Raw genomic sequence first — 16,667 nt, 5'->3', positions numbered from 1 at the left:
AGTGAAGACAGCAAAGTAAATCCATATGCTTAGTAATTGTAATGAACAAGCAGGGGTACAAAAAAAGATGTAGTGACCACTCACTGAGTTGCTATCTTGCATGCATTGACTTTGATTTTAAAAAGAGCATGGTTGCCTCTTACTGTCTTTGTTGCATATCAGGAAGATACATTAGTGTCTTTCTATTTGCATAACCTATTGTGGCAAGACAGCACCCTCTATTCACATGCTTATCTCTTGTTAGTGCTAGTGTTATATACTATAACATCTCATGCATTTCAGTTATGTGGTTATGTAGTGCCTTGCTTGGGCAGTATATTTAGCAAATTGTGTAGTCGAATGATTATGTTAGACTGAATGGTTGACGTCTAGTACACAAATAATTATGACACTAAACTTACTATGTATGAGCTGGAGCCATAGCTGATTTCAGTGACAGATGGAAAACTCCACTGAACCTTTTATTGGCCATATGCCATTTCTGAGTGTTGGCCAACAACAAGATTTGTTGCTAATATATAATGATTTAAACAGTAAAAAGAGCAGCTGCACTTTGATTTTTGGTGCCTTTACTACAGGTTTTCCTGGAGCTTTTGAATATCTACTGCTGCTTTCTAATGCAAAGCTGTCACTTCCAGTCTGTGGGAAGAGACTTTATCTTCCCTGCACTATCTGCGGTAGAATTTTATATTTTGGTACTTACAACTAAAGCTCTCCTCTGCCTTTTATTGCATTATTAAGTTGACAGCATAAAAATCTTCCTGCAACATGGGGCTGGCAATGGCTTGTAAGAAGCTGGCTCTGTGGTGAAGTACTGCAACAGAGATTTTTTTAGGCTGTCAGTAAGTCTTATGTTTTATGGCCTGCCTGAGGACTGGGAGACCAGCATTCCTCCAGCTGTTCAGAGAAGACAACTTTCAAAGCATAGTTCATCGAGAGGAACTGCATGTGTTGCTCATCATATTACCAGGACAGTGTTGGCAAATATGAGTATATGAATATAAACTGCAATCATTATCTATGCGGAACATGTCACAGAGTTTCTACTACTGCTGGCGGAGCAGAAAACTTGCTGCCATGCAATACTTTGACCTTCATCCCTCCTAAAAGAGGGTTTCACTGTGTTGTCCTTTGTCAATCTGCTCACTCTGATATCCATCCAGAGAAAACCAAGATTGGAATCTGGAAAGCAGAACCATTCTGTCCCTGGGCCCAGCAGCAAAGAGCATGATAAGGGAGGTACATGACAAGGAAGGACATTCCAATAGAACTTCATATGTGTATATATATATATATATATTTTTTTTTTTTTAAAAAAGAACATTTTATAAAATTTCTATTATGCAAGCTTGCATACAGATAAAACTGTCTAAACATTTGACTGCCCTGGGCAGCATCAATCTGCACTGCATTGAGAAGTACTCTAGATGTTTCTAGGATGTGTTTGACTGCTCCTGTTGGTCAGCTAACAGTCATCACATTACTTTTGTGCCAAGGGAGGCATGAAGTGGTCATTGCATAAAGTGTTTATGATTGCAGAAGGTAAGCAGAATCACAGAATCACGGAATGGTAGGGTTGGAAGGGACCTCTGGAGATCATCTAGTCCATACCCCCTGCCACAGCAGGGTCACCTACAGCAGGTTGCACAGGAACATGTCCAGGTGGGTTTTGAATGTCTCCAGAGAAGGAGACTCCACCACCTCTCTGGGCAGCCTGTGCCAGGGCTCTGCCACCCTCAAAGAAAAGAAGTTCCTCCTCATGTTTAGGTGGAACTTCCTATGCTCGAGTTTGTGCCCATTACGTCTTGTCCTGTCCCCAGGCACCACTGAAAAGAGCCTGGCCCCACCCTCCTGACACCCAACCTTTAAGTATTTATAAGCATTGATTAAGATCCCCCCTCAGTTGTCTTTTCTCCAGGCTGAAGAGACCCAAATCCTTCAGCCTTTCTCCATAAGAGAGGTGTTCCAATCCCCTAATCATCTCAGTAGCCCTTTGCTGTACCCTCTCCAGCAGTTCCCTGTCCTTCTTGAACCGGGGAGCCCAGAACTGGACACAGTACTCCAGGTGCGGCCTCACCAAGGCAGAGTAGAGTGGGAGCATGACCTCCCTGGACCTGCTGGCCACACTCTTCTTGATGCACCCCAGGATGCCATTGGCCTTCTTGGACACAAGTACACATTGCTGGCTCATGGCCATCCTGTTGTCCACCAGGACTAGGTAGGTAGGGAAGAGAGCAGTTAGTACTTGTATGCTTCTTGTATCTCCTTGGAAATGGGTAAGAAAAGAGATTAATGTTTCCCTCCCCTTTCTGTGACAGCTCATATGAAGAGAGTTACAAGGACTCATCTGAGCGTCTAAAACCATGGTTTGGTTCCTGACTGGCTCATGGGACATGCTGTGGGTTGACTGGCTTGCACAGGCTAGTCTTGGTGGGCATATTTCACATTAGGGCTGTGAAATGAGGGCAGCATTTCACATTAGCTGGCTGTGGCTGAACTCTGCACGGCTGGACTGCCTCTGGGTCTCAAGCCCGGTTGCTGTCTCTAGTGCTAATATGCTCCTGTGTTGTACCAAAGACTACCTCTCTTATCTGCCTAGGTGTGTTGCAATCTTTTGCTTAGAGCAGTTGTTCCCAGTAGGGTAAGTAAAGTGATTTATCCATACAAAGCCTAAACCATTAATTTAATTCTTCACCCAATAGTAAAAACATAAACAAAGGAAGGGGCCCTCTGCATTTACTGCATCTTTGACCTTTCTTTGCGGAGTTTGCATGCCAGCTGACTCCAGCTCTTGCAGGTTGGATTGGTTGCTGACTGCTGCATGCTCTGAAAGTTCCAGTGTGTCAGCCTTGTTCATCCCTTCCTTTAACAGACCAATGTTTTGTTATGTTTGTTTGTTTATTTATCTTGTGTCTCTTCCTTCAGCTTTGGAAAAGCAGCCATGTAACTGCTGGCTGCTGGCAAGTTGTTTCTTCGCAGCTAATAGCCTGTCTGTTGTAGTTTGAATGTTTGTTGGGATGCTCCTTATCTAGGTCATAGTTTTTCTTTCTTGTCTGGTTCCTCCTACACCCCTCTTTGATCTTACCTACAGCAAGCTATCTGTCTCAAACAGTCAAGCAGAGCTATGCAAAATATTTGTAAAGTGATACAGATATTTCCACTTTGTCATGTCTAGTAGAGTGTTGGACCCACATGAAATCTGTGTCAGTCATAGGCTTAGAAAACACTGAAATTTTTATTTGCATTGTAATTGAGAAGTAAAAGATAATTCTGAGACATATTTATAACTGGCTGTGTTATCAATCTGAAATGGTACCTACCGTGGAATAATTTTCCCAGTGGTGTGGATGACCTTAGTGTATCATCTGTGAGCTGTGTGCTCTTTCAGAGTGTCCTGTGAGTGTTTTCATCTTGTACAACAAGCGCATCTGTGCAATGCAGGTCAACCACCCTCTTCCAGTTCTGATTATGTATTTTTGATGACACCTTCCTCTGATGCCTTTGTACAGGCTGAGCTTTGTACATATATAGAACAGCTGCCCTGTTCTTTGCTGGATTTGTGGGTGTTTTTTTGTTTGTTTGTTTGTTTGCTGGGGTTCTTTTTGTTTGTTTGTTTGTTTTTTCTACCGGGTTTGGTTTTTTTTTTTGGTGATCTTTTTTTCCAGAGTTGAGAGAATCTCTTATCCAGGTGTTTGTGGTTAGGTACAAACTGTTGATCATAGAGCACTTGTGCTTTCCTCATGTTGTACAATTCCCTAATGCCCATTAACGCTACTGACTGCATCTTCTGCCCTCTTTGTAATATCTGCTGGCATCAATGTATGTTAGTTTAAAAACAAGTTAAAGGAGGTAGTATCCTTTGCTATAAGGAAACGCATACCAGTTTATATTTTGAGAGTTTAAAGGCTACAGCTGTTTTCCAATAACTTATGTCCACATAGATTATCCAAAACTGAGGGGAAAAATTTTAAAAGCTGTTGGGAAGATTAGTGAAAGTTACTTCCCCCTCTCCCGAAGTCATTGTCATGTACTACCCGTTGATGTTTATAGGCAGTTGTGTGTGCAGTCAAACAGGAAAGAATCAGATAATGGAAAATTATTATGGAAGCAATAAAACTCTACAGTTTCCTTTTTTCTCAATAAATTTGTTTACTACTGTGAGTAGTGTTTAGCCGTGGTTAGCAATGTCTCCTCGTGTTGTTATTGCATAGCAAGACCAGTGATTTACAAGTTCAAGATAAGGGTCCTTGGCACCATCATTGCAGTGTATGAAACAATTAAAAATGTGATGATTCTTGAGATGACATGTACAAAAATGAAAGCACTTTACTAGAAAGTAGGACTTGCTGGTGTCAGCTGGTGATTAGTATTTGTTGTCTTAAAGGCCCAAGGTTATTTCAGTCTTGTCTTTTTCAATGCAGCAAGCTCTCAGTGTGATGGGCACGACTCATGCTTGGCTGAGTGCTGTAGCTGCAATTTCTGTTCAGCTGGTACTCATGCCGAATGAGTCTGTTGTTAAGATCTTCAGCCAGATCTTGTTGAGCAGTCAGGCCAAGCATGTCTTTAAAATCCAGTGGTGGGAGTCGAGACTTGCAACAGGTAAAGCAACAGCGTATGGTGAATGTTTCTGTAACCATAATTAGTGTACTTTGACGTTCATGAGATGAAAAGAGTTTTCTATATTGAAGATTTGCAATGACTTGGAGGGGGAGAAATAATAACTCATACTACTTCTTGTGACTCTTCTACATCTGCTGTGATTTCTAGGGTTTGTGCTATTAGCAGCCTTCACTTTGCACATGAATGGGGGGAAGTGGGTCTCTGAAGCGGCGCTGTGTAGTGTCCTTTGGTGTTTGCTCCAAGCATTGTTTGGAGCATTATCTTGTTTGTTCCTGAGCAGATCTGTTTTCTCCTTGCCTTTCGGCAGCTCACCCCGCTGTTTCCTTGTGTGTTTTGTCATACAACTGCTACACAGGTATGTGCTATGTGAGTCTCTATGTGTGTGCAGGTGGATACTTCACAGCTATCTGGAGACCGCAACCATGCAAAGCACAGAGAGCAGCGTGATAAACAAATGCACCATTGCTGGATGCGACCCAGGGGCATAGTTAATTGGCTCTGCTAATCCCTGGCTGGATGGGTTTAGCAATTCCCTCCCATATCCATGGCCTTTAAAACAAGTACAGTGTCAATGTTCTGTGTAGGGGTAGAAAATTGTAATGTCTAAAGATAAGTGTTACTTGAGAAGTAATTTTCTTGATTATGCTGTACATGACAAACAAAACAGGAGCAAGTGATCAAGTGTTTTCTAATAGCTTTGACAGGAGATGGCATCTGTTGAAGTCCAGGTGGATTTATTAGTGGAGTAACCCTGTCTCCCTAGAGCTTGCTGCTGTCACATGCTGCCTCATTCTGCGTTCCCTACTGGAGTGCATACAAATGCAGTTTGCAAATGATATTTAATTATTGTTAACAGTTTTACGGAAAAAAATAAGTTCTTAGTTCCATACCAATGTTGATGATAAATACACCTATATAGATACAGACACTTACAGATGTACGTTTTTTATAGAGATAGAATATACATAGTGAATAAAAAAGATTATCAGATTTAGGCATTCAAGTATTTTACTTTGATTTTCTTCTCCTGCACTGAATTTGATATGCTATGTAATTAAAACATTTAATGAGAGAAAATTTTACAAACCAAATCCTGGCGACCTTTACTTCCTAATCTCAAAGCAGCCAATAGAGATCCAGATGCTTGGGAGCAGTTTCCAACTGCAGACAAATCTCAGGTGCAAGCAGAGTGGTTATTAATCAGCAGCTGTGCTTATGAACATTTGAAGTTATTCCATTTTTTTGCCTAAGTAGTAAAAAGCGCAGACTTTTTAACCACATTGGAATAATAGAGATGGCAAAGCCTTTTTTTTGAGTCTGGACAATAATATGATTTACAAGCTGACCAGTGTGGGAATCCTCTGTTGCATGGAATCTTATACTACAGGTGTGTATCAGACTCTGACATTATGAGAACATCCATCTTTAACTGAAGTGATAGGTCCTGTGTGTTTGCAGCAGAAAGAACTATGCTCTGATGTCGTATCAAGTTGTGGAGAGACATAATCTGCTCTGTTAATAAAATACTTAAGTTTCTAGGTCATTGTGGATCTAGAAATTTATCTACACATGTAAATGATACTTACTACCATAATACTCTGTTTGAAAGAGAAACAGTCACAGCCAGATCACAGAATCACAGAGTGGTTCGGGTTGGAAGGGACCTTAAAGATCATCTGGTTCCAACCCCCCTGCCCTGGGCAGGGACACCTCCTGCTAGACCAGATACTCTTAAATATTTTGTTCTCAGGTAACTGGCTTGTTTGAATAGACAGTAAGGTTGTGCATGTAAAAGAGATCATGTCTTTCTGAGGTTTCTGTTTGCTCCAAGTATAATCTCTACCATTGCATACCCAGATACACAGTGAGGACATTTAGGGAATTTAAGAGCTTTCAGAAAGCAAATGTTCCATCGCAACTGATGTTCTCCTCCTGCTGATGACAATACCTCAGGATATCAAAATGAATGGCAGAAATGAAAGCAAAGCAGCATTTATGTGACCAACGGTGTTGAGCATCAATGTGAAATAAATTAGAACTTGTGTCTGCTTAAGACTCTTTATGTTTTTGATTTGTACAATTTTTTGATCTCTTTCCTCTGCTGACCTTGAAAGCACTGGTTATTTATTAGCACAATATGATTACATACCTACCTGCAGGGTTTAAGATGAAAATTGAAACCTTGCAATAATTTGGCTAAAACCCACTAGAGAATTCAGCCAGCTGTCAAGATTTTAAAAGAAACTATATTAAGAAAAACAAGCTGTAGCTGTTTAACTGATATCTAAACACAGTCAGCATAGCTACCTGGGTAGCTATCGCTGGCTTAATTTGCTGGCTACAGACATGAATTATTAGCAAAATGCAATTTGGTGACAGCCTACACACTGTGGGCCATGGACTCTTCTCTGTCCACGTGTGCAGCTTGTATTATAGCCAAATTAGATGCATTTATAATTCATTCTCTCTCTCTCCCTCCCTCTCTCTCATGCACTCTCACTCTCTATTCTGTACAATCTGTATTTGTAATTTAGATGGACCAGGGCTTTGTTAATTACATGTTCCAGGAGAGTATTGCTTGCTATCACCTTATAGATTCCTTATAGAGGTAAGTGGCTAAGAACTGATTAAAAACTCACAGCCCAAATAGCAGCGGCAGTACTGTTACCTAAAATGTAACTGTAGTTTGTTTAAACGGTGGGCTTTACCTTTGGAAAAAACCCCATTCTGCTTTTGATGTGGATTACTAAGTGTTGCTAATTCCCAGTTGGCCAGCAGCACCGGATACATGCCAGAACTTGCCTAGTACCCTTTCTGGGTCCTAAAGGGAATTAATTTCTAAGGCAGAAGCAGTCAGTAGTATTGGTAGGTAATTCATTTGCTTTATTTGCATTTCTTTTCCCTTGTAATATAAATTGTAATAGTTGAATGGCTGTTGATATCTTTGAATTTATCAAAAACATTGTATTCTCAGAATTTTGCTTTGCAAGTCTGTGCAGTTTGGTGAGTTGCATAATACAGAATGATCTTAGTTGGGTTCTGTTATGCGCAGAATGCGTGTCTTGTGTCAATATTTACAGCAGACATATGGACAAGTTCCTTCTTTTGTAAAGTTAACAAAAGGCCAAAGTGGTACCAGTGCACTTAGTTATCTACATAGCAGTTGTGTACGTTTGAGGAAATAGTCTCAGTCTCTTACAAGGTCTTACCTGAGTTTGAAAAACCCTGAACTGCTCTGTGGTCTGGGAGACTTGGGTATCCAAGCAGGAAGAAGTAGCTCTAAACCTTGTGTGTTGTGTGTAGTGGTTTCAGTTTTGTGGTGTTTGTTTGGTTTTTTTATTATTATTTATTAGCTTGCTTATTTATTTATTTATTTATTTTATCCTTTGCTTCTTTTAAGTGGAAAACCCATGCATGCTTTGTATTGAGTTTGTTAACTAGCAATGTAAATGCTGGTCTGTTTTCTCTTGCATGTTTGGAATTGTCCCTCTGAAATGCTACATACTGAGTGCTATAAACACACGGTAATGTACTTAGAAGGACTTACTGTATTTTGTTTCAAAACACCATTGAATCTACAATGTTTCATAAACGTCTTTGCCTTTTCTCAAATAATCTCCAATGCTGTATCAAATATTTTAATATTTGGAAATTAATTCTGAACTGGACAGAAAGTGTTGTAGTAATAGAGCATAAATATCCTTTTTCTGTTGCACAACATTTCATTTTAAGGTCACGATACACCACTGTTTTAATGTGATATGGAGAAAACGGTACTGAAGCCCGTTCAATGATTCATTTGCATCCTCTGAAGCGCAGATTTGAGAGAATGAGGAGGCAAAAAGACAGGAAACGAGATTAGCTATCAGTGACTAAGCAGTCTAGGGAACGGTTTGTTCTTACTGCTGGTGTCTATTTCTGAAACCAGCTCCGATGGCTTTAACTCCTCCAGACAGTGTGGAATTAGCAATGGTTTTAAACAACAAATGTGGATTCAGATTTTAACTGTGAGATTACAATCCTAGAGCTCAGGGGTGATATATGTTTTCACTTCATTCCACCATTAATGTGTAGTGATATATCTCATGTCTGAATGAGTAACTGAGCCTCGCCTTTATTTCTGCCTAAAAACATACTTGTACTATTCAAACCTAAATTTGGTTTCATTTTGGTTCTGGTTGAGATTATACTACAGGCTGTTTTGTTTAGAGATTTTTAAAATAGGTCTTAATCCTGCAATGTGATGCAGAGGAGTTGGTGGTTGAGCTCATTCAGAGCTTTGCGAGGAACTCTAAAACTGTATGTTGCACAGCCAGGTCCTTATTTTGTGTATTTCTTAGTCATATTAAGGTGCATTTTCTATTAAAATTTCTTGCATATATGTCTGCCTTTCTTATTCCTAAATTATCCCACATCAAAGAGAGAGATTTGCGTATATATATATATAGATACAGATATGTATTTAAAGAAAATGGCTTTTATTTGGTGGTGACTTCTGAATATAAAGATTTATAATGTTCTTAAAAGGATGTTTAACAACAACAAATTATGTATTCCCATATCTTTAGCTTATTTTAGAACTGTTGTACTTACTTGTGCTTTTACTGGGTTTCTTCATCTTGTCTGTGGCTGGAAGTTCAAGAACCTCCTATTTTCATTGCTTCTGGAATCTTCCATTCAAGATCAGTGAAAGCAGGTTCCTTGAGTGGTGGGTTGGTGCCAAATGCTTCAGTTATTGTTCAAGGTGTGTAGCGTTGATAGTGGTCATGCCTGACTGTTGTCAGGGTTGAAGTTGAGCCTCATTTTGCTTAGCTTGGCCTCTCTATTGTGGTTTTTACCTTGGTGACTTTTGGCTTGCTTTGTTTTGTTTTGTTTTCTTCCCCCTTATTCCAGAGAGGAGCTGTATTTGTTGAGCCTTTTGTTCAGCTTTTGTCAATCTTGACTCAAGTTTTGAGATGGAAGGGGGCTGTTTTAACTCAAGTCCTGACAGCTGAGAGTCACTGTGATGGCTGTTTTCTGGTGACTCTCCTTGATGACTTAAGACTTTTATTGCCCTGTCAGGAAAACAGTAGGGGCTTTCACTGCATTTGCAGTTTTATTAAGCAAGATTTTATTGGAGGATGTTTCTGGCATGGGAACAAGTTTTGTCATTAGAAAACAAAACTTCCTTTTCCTATGAAGTTTGCATTTGTTCCACCGAACCACTTGCTACTCTGTCATGGTAGGTAGCCAAAAGACCAGTACTGCCTTTCTCTATATCATGTTCTTTCTTCCACCCACCTTCAAGCCTCTTTTCTGGCAGAGGATTTTGCTCAGTTTTTAACAAGATAGTCTTAATTAAGTTTCATGCAATTTCACCAGCAGTAGGAAAAGTCTTACAAACATTGATCTAAAGTTTTACTAATTAGTTTGCTGTGAACAATTTCTTACTGAGATAACTTTTTTCTGGATTTATTTGACTAGTGTACAATCAATTGCGAGGTGCTATGTAATTAGCAAGAACTAAACTAAGTATATCAAGTTTATGCTAGACTGTCAAGTACTCGGTGAAAATGAATTCAGATAGACAGGGGGAAAACATTCTTGAAAGGTGCGGAAAATAAAGATGGGAAGCGGTCCATATATCCCCAGCAGCAGTCCTCTTCCACGTCTAAGAGGGCAACCTTGGAAGATGCTGAAGTCCTTTTACTAATGGCAGACTTGCAGGTTACAGTCTTGGACTAAGTCTTATCCTCTCATCCAACCTGCTTCTTGGACCCTAAACTTCCCTGATTTTGTTTAATACTTCTCTTTCTTGGGATGGCTGGATTCAGTCTCCCTCTGTGGCCTGAAGTGCCCACTCCTGAGTGATCAAAGCCATTGCTGTTCGCTGACACAAGGCTGACTGCTGTGGCTTCTCTGTGCCTGAACAAACAGCTGCAGCAATTTAGAAGTCATTGTCCTCCAGTGATTTGCTACTGTCCCTCTCCCAGAGGTTCCCTTCCTGCAGCAGAGCTGGTGTAAGGGAATGCAGCCACTCCGTTTCACAGTACAGCACCTTAGAACAATTCACTTTTAGATCAATCTAATCCACGTCCATGTATTTCACGCAGGGATGTATGTGGTGTGAACTATATTGTAGGGACAAAGGGTTGGAACGGCAAGGTCCACCTTAAAGAAGCTCCAACCCATACCAAATCATATGGTGCCCGTAGGCTGTGTGGCTGTAAAGACACAGGTTCGCTACAATAGCAAGGCATTTGGGAGGCACTGGTAGTACAGCTGGGCTGCTTCAGATACTTGCAAGGTCATTTAGCACTTTGGGCACCCCAGGAAAGCACATCTTTGCATTGCGGCCAAATTATAATCCTTTCTGCATGATATTCAAAGGCTGCTTCCAGAAATGAACACTGAAATGTGTGACTGACAAAATCCTGTCTCCCCAGGAGCTTGTTGAGTTAACAGTAATCTCAGTCCTCTTCTAGCGTGCATTGTGTGGTCCCTTGGCTTCTCTTACCTGGTAGGATTTGAGATTCACAAGAATTCCCCCATTTCTGGACCTTGTGAAAGCAGGATTCCTGCTGTTTTCAATACCTTACTCATTCATAAAAAGTGGACCTGGCAGGGAGATTCGAAGTATGGTGGAAAATGCATGCATGTGTCTGTGATTAAAACAGACTCCGTATTCTGGAAGTCATCCAGCCAGCAGGCTAGGTTCTGGTGAGTTTTGTAATTCCCCTCCTACAGCTCTGCACTCCCCCTCCAACAGCAGTCTGCTAACATGGTTAGCCTGCATCCTAAATTACTACAACTCAAAACATAGCAACTGAATGAAGGTAGGGTTGTGCAGCATTATTTTTCAAGCCTGGCACCTTTGGCAATGCTTTCAAGAGAGTGTTTCATAATTCAAGTCAGTTTTTCAAGGCAAAGGCTGATTACCCTATGGGCTGTGTGTGGTCTACCAGGGTAATTAATCTGGCCAGCTTCCCAGGATAATTTGGAAGAGGTCTGTTGGCAAAAAAGTGGTTTTTTAGCTGGGGTAGCCTGCTCCTAGCTATCTCCTTTCTGCCGTCCTTCCCCCTTATCATGTTATTGTGTGTGAGCAGTATATTTGTTTGTGATGGGGGAGGGAAGGCTGAAGCATGCGGCCCTGCATTTAATTAGTGTCATGTAATGGCTGGGCAAAACTGGACTGGGTTAGTCAGGATACTTCTGATGTTCTTCTGATTACTTGCAAACAATGGGGCTTAAACAGGGCGTGCACCAAATCTTTACTGCTCTTCTAAAATGGCAGGAGAACAGTGAAGATATAAGTGGGGTAGATGCATTTTGTCTGCCAATGAGGAGCAGGAAATTTATTCAGATGAGTGCTATTTACCCACACAGGATGTGTGTTTTCTCTAACAGCAACACATCTGCTCCTCAGACATGCAGAAACACCTTCCGAGGTGTGGGTGGAATCTAAGCTTGACCCAGTGGTGTCTCCCCACAGTATCTGTGCTGGTGTTTCCCTAGGTGTGGCAGTTTTCAAACCAGTGAATAGCTTTACTTTATCCCCTTAATTTTCTAGACTCTCTAGACAGCAAAGACTGTTACCTTCCTGCTTGGGAAAGGTGTTAAGCTACTTGGCTCTCAGGAGCCGGAAAGATGAGCTGATGTAAGCAGTATAGATGAGGTATTCCTGTTGCAGTAGTGGGCGTCCAAGGAAAGTCTCTTCCCTCTTTTTCTCTCCAGTTCTTGATATCATCAAGTATTCAGTGCAGTTTCCTCCTGTGTGCAGATGAGAGCGCAGGTTCTTTGATACTGCTGAGACGTCATGCTTCCCCGCGTATGGGTATTCTGTCTTCTGCAAGTTCTGGAAAATAATAAGCCCTTGAGTTAGACAAAACAAAACAAACTCAAGCAAAGTAATTGTGTCTACTGTATCAATTGAGAGTGAAAATCCCCCCATGGCTGGATGAAGTCATGCCTACTCCCTGTTTCAGCCCAAGCCACTGGCTACCAGAGTCTTAGGGGACAGTTTGCAGTCAGCATCTGCTCTGTTCTCTCTAGGGGCATATGGCTGTGATCCTAAAGCTGCTGCATTCCTCTGGGCAGGTTCTGAGTGGTGCAGACCCCTTGCATGTGGATCCATACCGTGTCCTAAATGAAGTGTCCCTCCCTAAGTGCAGTGAAGCCTCCCCCACTTCCTCTGGGTGCCCCTGCTAGTTATGGGCTTTTCAGCTCATGCAAATCTAGTTAATTACTTATACAGAATTAAAATGGTTATAATTTGATCGAGTTCCCTTCGCAAGTATGTTAATACCTTACTTTTGATGGAGAGCGTTTGCAGAGGGGCTCTGTTTAATGATTCAATTTTGAAAGCTAATTCAGTTTAATATTCTTCAGCACGTGTTGTTCATCCCTTCCTGTCTTGTGTACTTGCTCAGGATTTTAATTCTTGCAATATGGGAAAAGCTTGAAATCATGAACCTTAGTCTGGGATAGCAAAAGCAAAAAAGGCTTAAGAGAGTAGTGAGAAAATGGTTTTGCTAACCCCATATTCACCTCCTGATATTGGATAAATTGCATGTCTGTGGACCCATCTGGTACTGCAGGGGAGTAATATCCTTTATGACAAAGACATTTTACTTAACATTTTCTTCCAGCTCTGGTCCAGAAGAGGGAAATTGATTTAGCCTGTGATGTTAGAAACCAAAATCAAGGAGCGTCGAGACAGAGGGCAAGCTGCATTGTGACACCTTCTGTGCATTCAGACTAGAAGCAGGATCCTTTCCCTAGTGCAGTGATCTCTTCTTCACATCCGTTGCTACCTTACTACTCAGACACATGCAAAATCACATGTGCTGTGCTGACAGCACTGCAACTGTTCTCCTGTTCTCCTCATATGACTCGTCATATGAGCTCCTCTGCTCTTGCTGTAAATGCCAGCCTACAGTGGACAAAGCTCTGGACTTAGTTCATCCCAAGAGGAAGCCTTTAGATGAAAAGGTTTTTTGCTGAGAGTGTTTGGGAACAGTATCCTAAGGGGAAACATTTTTTACTTCTCTTGATGCCAGGTTTTGTAGCTGGCAGCAGTTTCTAAAAGCTGCTATTTCTGAGTAAAAGAACAAGGACCTTTATGAAGTTTGTTTTAGAGCCTTTGCCTCACATGGAGAAGTGGGAGACAGTAACTAGATTGTTCTTGTTGTATATCTGATGTGTAAAATGATAACAGCTTGTTCATAAAGTGCCAGAGGCTGTAGTCCATTCCTAAGTAGAAGATTAGGGCTCAAAGATACTAGGTTTTGAGGTTGCACTCAGTCATTAGTCCTTTGAGGGACACCCATGTGTTACATCATTTGTGAATATTGTGTAGCTCCCTAGCCAACAACTTCTCTTTTCCTCTGATTTGGTGTTTGGAAGCTCCCTGTGGAGCAGGAGGGCTGCGCGCCAACAATTGTGTCTTAACTGAACTTCTACATGATGGGTCTTACTTTAATTTCTTTTGCTCGTTTGGGTTTATGTAGCTCACGTGGTTTCTTGTCTCCAGTAACCAACAGCCACAGTGTTCATTACAGGTTTGTATCGGCCCTTCTTTCTGGGGAGTAGTAGGCCTGCCAAAGATAGTCCAAAACTCTGATGGAAACATGTTTTCCTGGGGTAAGTACTTCCTATGAATTAAACGTCTTGCCAAATTAGGTTGATTAGGGACATTGTTTTGGAAGAAAATTGGAAAAAATTCTGGTGATGTCATTCCCATTTCACCTTTTGGGAACTGAAAGTTTTTTTGTTGTTTTTTTTTTCTCTCTCTTTCTTTCTTTTTTTTTTCCTTCCTTCTAAATTGGAAGCAGCTTTTCATTTTAAAGCTTTTTTTTTTGTGCATGTACAGCATATAACTGAAGTGAAAACCAGACATTTAGATTGAGTTGTAATAATTTTACGGGAAACTGTTCCATAAATTTCCATTCAGTTTTGGCAGAAAGCCGAAGGTTTGAAAGCTCAGAACCCTTCATGAAACCAAACTCCTGTTCTTCACACCACTTTCATGCCTGTCCCTGCAGTGGCTTCCACCTAGATTATTGCAGTATGCAGCAGTGAGGAATACATGTGCAGACCAGCAAAGGCTTCTGCCTAGTGTGAAGTGTCTGGTCCTCTCCATAGGAACACCTGTATTTTCACTTGTGTGATGCTGAAGTTTGGCAGTGACGGTTAGCTGATAATATGATCCTGTTGCTTGCTGATGACTCTGTCAAATTTATTGACTGTCATGCTTGGAGTACGAATGGAGTATTTAGTGATTATTTTGATCAATCATATGAAATTAAGTTTTAGGAATCCCTAATCTCTATGATAGAGGCTCATTCAAATCATCTGTCAGTCCAGTGCTACAAGTGCACCACAGGAGAACTCATCTAAAAGAAGAACTGAAGTTGACTTTCTGTACTATTAAAGTCTGTGAAATTTTGTCTCTTGAAGCGTGGACTATTATGGGAGCTACATTGATGGGTAACTGTTAGTACTTGTATATCTCTCTTTTTATCTGAAGAAGAAATCTCACTTCTTTTTCTTTTTTTTTTTTTTAATATGTTGTAGTTTCTCCAAAAACTTTGGGGGAACAAAATACACACAAAAGCAGATGTGATTCTTCATGCCTGCTGTCACAAATACTCCCCTGAAAAATCATAATGGGAAGGATGAAGATTGGTGCAGTCATTAGGAGAACCAGCTTGCTAGTAGCAAAGCATGATTTGGAACCTCCTCCTTCCTGAGACTGATAATTTACATGCAATTGCACATATATACTCTCTGAGGGATTAAAAAAAAAGACTCTTGAAAGGCCAAGATACCCATTATGAAGCTATCAGGCTGGAAAGCTGCCATTTATTAGATTAATATGAGCCTGGACAATTTTTCAAAACATACGTTATAAAAAGAAGAATGCTTAGTGGTTTATGTTTTCAAGGTGCTTTCAGCCATTCATGAAATCATCCACAGAGATATAGAAGATGTGCTTAAGCACTATTTAGAAAGCATTTAATTCAGAATTTATTTAGTCATTGTAGAAACCAGTAAGACTTTGCTTCTCAAACAGTTTTAACTTTCTTCCTTTCTCCTTGCCCCCACTGTCATCCTTATTTGACATCCGTGAACACAGTGGGAGGTGCCCAGTTGATCCACTGTTGCAGAGTCACTAGGAGAAGGCGGCAGGGCAGAAAGTGCTGTGATTGATAGAACTGGCTGGAAGAGAAAGGTGCTGAAGAGGGATGTTACACGCTTGTCCTGAGTGTTGCTCCTTGTCCAGCTTGGCCTGATTCCCATCTCTGTGGGTTCTGGAGTGGCTTCCCAGGCTTGCCTGAGCCAAAAGTACTCTGCTATCACTCTTGCTTTAGACTCACTTTCTTCATTTTCCAGTTTTTCTTTCACCTAGGACTAAGGAGCAGGGAGAGGTGGTGGGGCAGGCAGCCACTCTGTCACGTGAGGTCAGGAGGGACTCAGAGTACCACCAAGCCAGGAGGTGCACGGGTGGAAAAAACAGTAAAGGGACTTAAGTTGGTGCCTCCCCCTCTGGATGACCCTGTACTTCTGCTGCCTTTCACCTTCTCGGCTGCTTCATCTCCTGGTTTGGCTCTTCTGCCTCCTTCCAGATCTGCTCCTTCTGTTGTTTCAGCATAATGATTTGTGCTGAGAATAAAAATTGCATGTGAACTGTGCTTTGTCCATAGCTGTGCGAGTGCAGGAGTGTCCAGCAGGGAGCAGAGCTGCAGAGATGGGCTGACCTTCCATTGCACCTTCCATTGCAGGGCACAGGGGAATGAAAAATAACCGAACTACGTCAAATGACGTCTGGTACAAAACACACTTTGCTCTAACAATTGCCCTTATTTTGGCATTAATGGATTAGGAGAAAACCTGTCAGGGTTTGGAATAGGAAGTTAAAAACCTGAAAAGTGGAAAATGATGCTTCAAGTGGCAATGAGAAAGGGCATTCACACAACTTTCAGACTGGTTGGTGTGTTGCCTCAGTCTTTCTATTCTTTTCAGCTTATAAAATGATACGGAGATTAAAGATGATCACACTCCTTTCT

The sequence above is a fragment of the Chroicocephalus ridibundus genome, chromosome 9 (assembly GCF_963924245.1).
Source record: "Chroicocephalus ridibundus chromosome 9, bChrRid1.1, whole genome shotgun sequence".
Classification (NCBI taxonomy): domain Eukaryota; kingdom Metazoa; phylum Chordata; class Aves; order Charadriiformes; family Laridae; genus Chroicocephalus; species Chroicocephalus ridibundus.
This window is presented reverse-complemented; position numbering follows the sequence as displayed.